Here is a 6,000-nt window from a genome sequence, read left to right on the forward strand (position 1 = left end):
TAAGGACAACACTCTTGATCCAAGCAATTTTTCTGCTATTGGAAAACTCTTTAGTTCACTCGTAAATATGTAATAACTCGTTGCTTTTAAAAAATATATATTCTGCACTGCGAGAAAGAGAATGAATTATACCTCATTTTTCGGTGCATTTTAATGGAAAGCAAGCCGCTATTCGAACTAGTTCCGGACACTCTTGTGTGCGCAAGTGTTCTCGAGCACTCAGAGAGACACTTATCTCCGCTATCACTTATCGGTAGTACAAGGCATTACCAGTCAAGTGAATGAGCAAGTACACTCAAAATTAGATGACTCCACGCGTTCAATATCAAGATCAAGCTCTCATTGTGAACTTAGATGAAGAAACATTTTTTTTTTTTTAAAGTAGTCCTTACAATTTATAGCACATAGTATTTACATAAAAATAATGCAATAACAAGCGCAGTAAAGGTGTAATTAATCATTATCATAGGAGCAGAACGTATGAAAAGCTTATAAAAAAATGTTAAGAGGTTTATCTATGCAAACGAGTTGTGAATGCGCAATAAAAGAAGAGAAAAAGACATCTAGTTTTATTTGACCATTTGATCTCTGAAAAAAGTAATAAAAGAGCCGTTTATCGTAATCAAGTCAAAAATTAAAGTCGCTTGTCGAGTCAACCACAGACAAGCAAAAAAAATTGCATCAAGGCAGCAAGTCGATAGAGAGCGAGCGAGAGAGGAAGAGGAATTAAGAAAGGGGATCCCTGGGAGAGCGCAGTGACGAAAGACGATGAAGAGCGTTAAATTTTTTTGCACGCACCACTTACGCTCGCAAAGAGAGAGAGAGAGAGAGAGAGGCGGGGTCGCGGTGTATAAAACTCGAGTGACACGCGCGCGATGCGATCCCGAAGACAGGATATTGTAAGCGGAGAAGACGACCGCGCGTTTATGCGTGTCTCTGCTCTGCATTTCCCTCCGGCTGTTTTTTTTATTTCTACGGCTAGCTCTTTGCACTCTCCGTTTCTGTCTCTCGTCGCGGCGCGAGTTTTATTCGAGCTAACGAAGTAGCTTCGACGCTCACGCCGTAATTTTTCGCGCAAAACGCACGAATGCCAACGGCGCTCTGCTGCGATATGCCAATTTCAATATTTACTTATTAACTCTAATGTAACATGCACTTTTGGAGCTTCTCTCGCGGATAATTTTAATGTGTTATTTACCGATAAACGATCTGGCATATTTTCGAATATGCCAGCTCCGAACTCGCATTTTGCACGAAAAATGATCGCGTCGATGTTGATTGAAGCTGCTTCGTTACCTTGAATAAAATTTTTGCGGCTATTGCAACGCTTATTTTCTGACACCCATCCAAAAAGTTACAGCAGACTCCAGCGATCGAACGCTGTCGATACGATGTAAAACGAAAAATTGAACGTGTACGAGTTGGCACGGGAATAGGCTTAAATTAGTCGTACAAGCTGCACGCGGCAGCCGAAGAAAAAAACCTCACTGAAAAGTCAGTCGGGCCGTTCTGTTTCGAATGAATTCACTTGCAAAGTCAATGAGTGCGCGCCGAAGGCACTCGGCCAAGACCGAGGCCTCGCGCGCGCCGATTCCTTTCCGAAGGCAGAGGGTTCGTCGAATGCACGTCCTCGGCACGTTCGCAGATATCCTACATCACGTGTATACACTCCGGTCCTGGACGTTTCTCCGTCTCGTCCATTTATCTCTTTATCGGGCGCAGCCCGGCTGCAGTCACGCGAGCCAGCGGCAGCGGACGCGCGCGAAAAGGCCGAAGGAGAGGCGGAGAACGTCTTTCCTATTCGGAGAGAAGGGCCTGCGAATTCGGCGAATCGATCGGCGCGAAACTGCGAGACTGGGCCCCGTCTCGAGCTGACGCGAGGAATGCGCCCGAATAAATCGCACCGCGCTCTCGGGGGTCCACGATACGCACGGCCAGAAAGCCTCTATATCCTTTCGCTCTGCACTGCCGCGCTAATCCAGTTCGCTGCCTTTGTTTCCATTGGAATTGCGACCTCGTTCGCCGCTCTCGATCCAAACTCTGTTAGCCGGTAATTCCTTTCGCGCTCGACTTGCGCGACGTCGAGACGCGCGTGCTCCCGGAAAAATGCAGTTCGGCGAGGCATCGATCTCCCGAAAGCTGCGCGTCGCACGGAGCATTGGGAAACCGCTTTGACGGGCATCAAGCTGGAGGAAGAGCTATGGAACATTGAAGAGGCGTCGGAAAGAGGAGCAATATCAACTTCAGAGGCATCCGTCGAGGCCCTTTACGGGCAGGTTGCTCTTTTTGCGCGGCGCCGTCGTCGTCCCTCTCGTCGCTTCGCGCAGCGTCGATTGTCTGGCGACTCGCTCGCAAGCACTGCTGCAAGATACTATAACCCGAAGGATGCGCGTCAGCAATCTGCCGAAATCAGGCGAATTGCGAGGGTGAGGTTAGGGGGGGGGGGGGAGACACGGTTCACTCTTTTCGCCGCTCGCACGCGGGAAATGTGAGACCAAGTGCCAGACGGCACGCCAGCCAGAGGACAAAAACGTCGAGCACGCCCGTCGTCGGGGTGATCGTGCTGCAGGGATTACTTGATCGCCAGACTCTCTCTCTCTCTTTCTCGTCTCTTCCTCTTCTGCCTACTCTGCACTCGCACTACTCGCGCACGCGATATTTGTATCTCAGCGTGTACCTTAGTTCGTTTCACTTTCATCTGCACTATGCGAATTGAGGCCGAATGTGTTGCGTAGTTGTCGATAGTTGTGTCTTTTACTCGACTATTCAATAAATTACCTCATTTTTTAAATTGTCAAACTATGATATACAAATAATATGAAAATAAATACAGAATGCTCACTGGAGTATCCAGCTGCATATCATGTTACCTTATCATCGTACCAATCACATTTACTTGTTGTCAAAATGTAATAGACAGATTGTAAATTAACTTGGAGTAATAAAAAAAACTGTACGGCCAAAGTTATACAATACGGTTTTAGTTACATTTTTAATATAATGGAAAACTCAAAAGGTTCGAAGCTTGAAAAGCTCATGAAATCTTGAGTCACTTCTCAAGCACGTGTTCGTTAGGTTGTATCATCCACTCTTTAATACCTTTAAACAGATTTTTCATGTTATAAACTGTTGTTCAGTGCTCTCCGTGTACTTTGATCTTTCATTTCTAAATTTCACTTTGAATGTTTTGCCAATATTAATTTTTTAAATCATTAAAACTTCGTTCATGACTCATAAAAAAAACTATACTAGTATAAATTGTATTGTTTGTAATCAACTAAGCAAAACAAAGTAGATAATAAGATTATTAAAGCTGATGTTTTTGGTACCTTGAAGCGGAAATGTTCTGTGAAAGTTGAACTTGCAGACCTTGTAAGACAATAGTGAAGACAATTACACAAAACTTATAGCATTATTGTAATAATGAAAATATAAGTGTATAAGCTTATTTATTATTTTGGTTCTCTGAAAGTTGAATGCGGCGACTGTAGAAAAGTTAAAAAAAATTTGCCGATCAGGCTAAAAGGCTTATTTGTGATTGTATTTTTATAAATACACGTACACGCGTATATATAAAGCTATAAATATTGATTTACAAATATACATAAGGAAGAAAACTATTGGAATCTTAGATTCTATATTACATTAAAGTTCAAATGTACAAATAAGCGTAATATTAATCGCATATAAATATTGTCGACTGGTTTTTAATCACAAATAATTAGAACGTTGAGTAGTTCTGTAAATATTGAATGGTATTGTTGATTAGCTTCGTTCGTTCGCAATCAGTTATGATTTGAAATACCAAGAACAATTTATTACATTTGCTTTTCTAGAGTTTATTAAAAAATTAAAAGTCCTTTATAAAATATGTCTTCACGTGTGAATAATTTATTCGATCTTATGTATTTTTATAACTTCATACTTGACAATTTAAACACATAAAAAGACATTTTATCTACGCTCTTAATTACTTGCATTAAATTTTAGATGCCGACATGATTTTGAATACATGCAACTAATTTCTAGCTACAATAAAATTCAATACAATATAAAATGTATTCAATATTTAAATGCAATTCGTCTTGAATGATTCGACTAATGGATATATTTAAAACTGCAATAAATAATAACTTTTTGCATGCAATTTAACTGCTGATTATTTCATATACTCGTTCTTCCTGATATTTTAAATGAAATCGATAGATAAACTGTCTTCGATAAAAAAAAATAATACGGTTAGAGAAAGATATTTACAATATTGAAGCTTAAATAAAATCACCAAAATTATAAAAAACATCGCTTCATCGAATATGTAATGATTAAGATAATACCACAGTGTTAACGGAAATAAACTTCCAAGTAGAAAACCTATTTGTGTAAGAAATTTTAGTGCGATATTTTTGAAGAAGCCATACACTTTAAGTTTCTTGAATACAAAGACAAATAAAAAAATTAATTAATATTTAATTTAATTAAAAATCCAAAATTGCTGTGAAAGAAAATCAAAGCAATTCTGTTGAGATTGAACGTTTTATATTGTAGTAAATATCAATAAAAATAAAGAATTATCTTATTTGTGAGTAACGAGGTCTTTCAATGAGATAATAAGTTATACCACTAATAAGTGAAGTTGTATATAATAACTTTCCTATGGCTTGTGGCCTCGTCAGGTGGCTATTAACATGACTGGCTAGTAAATACAAGAGTAGATAACCAACTGGTACCATGGAAAATTTGTTATCTGTATGAAGAAAAAAAATTTAACGTTTGATGTACTTTTGCCTTATCAGAATATTACTTTAAACTTATTTTATATATACGCTTAATAAGCTAGCTCGGATCACTTTCACTTATTCCACTGCCGAGCACATTCGAATATACTGAGCAAATATATCAGATCATTTCAATTAATATAATAGAATCGTGAAAAAAATGCGTTCTCGTTTCAATGAAATACGTGAAAAAAGAATAGTACATTACGATACAAGTAATCTCGTCTTGCGTGGGGCTTGTGCCCGAGCGAAGCGAGGAAACTCTTTCCCGAACATGTGCCGTATCGTATTTTTTTATACGACGTGTGGAAAGTGCGATTTTCAACGGACGTTTTCTGCCGAACGTGCGGCAAAGACGTACTTTGCGCACGGTGTGTCGAAAATAATTGATCTTAACGGAAATACATCTAATTACATGAATATTTATAAGGTATTATATATAACCCATTATGCGATTATTAAGCGCGAATAACCATATAATTTCTCGCCAAAAATGAATATTTCAATGTGTGAATGTCCTTATGTGATTGTGTTAATTATGTCAAACCTGAATTATCGTAAATTTTAGAAAACTCGTTTTACGTGGAAGTATGTGGCAAAAGTGTTTTCTAGTAGTTAAATTATACGTGATATAAGTTGAAAGATTCAGACATTATTTGGCATTTTTACTATGATACAAGCTATACGATAATAATAAACTGAAGATTAAACGTGAACTTTGAAAAATGAAAGAAAAACTAATATTTCTACTTTTAATTAAATTTTAACATAACTAGAATAACTGAATGTGTTATGGCTAATTGCAAAATTTGCTCTTAGATTGTCCTCATAACTATAATTTTAGTAATTTTAGTGTTTATCGATCGTCTATCATACATTTTTGAAAAAGTCAAATGAAAATAGTTTGCCGGACGGCATTTCGCTTCTTTATACTTTAACCGTAAACCGGAGTACAAAATAGCTTTTGAAAAACGGATTTTGAGTTCGGGAACGATTATTCAAAATCTTGGATCTGTCTTTAATTGACAGTACGAATATAATGTTATAGGATGGTACGTCCGTCGCACACATCAATTCGAGATTCGAAACAAGTCCTATATTGGATATACATATAGTCCCATATGGAGTCGCGGTACCTTATAGACACATACATACTTAAATAATGTACCACCAGAGCTGATACCATGATTAATATATAAATACTTGTATCATAGAAGACTTTGTA

The sequence above is a fragment of the Phymastichus coffea genome, unplaced genomic scaffold (genome assembly GCF_024137745.1).
Source record: "Phymastichus coffea isolate CEN01 unplaced genomic scaffold, Cenicafe_Pcof_1.1 PCOF00060, whole genome shotgun sequence".
NCBI lineage: Eukaryota > Metazoa > Arthropoda > Insecta > Hymenoptera > Eulophidae > Phymastichus > Phymastichus coffea.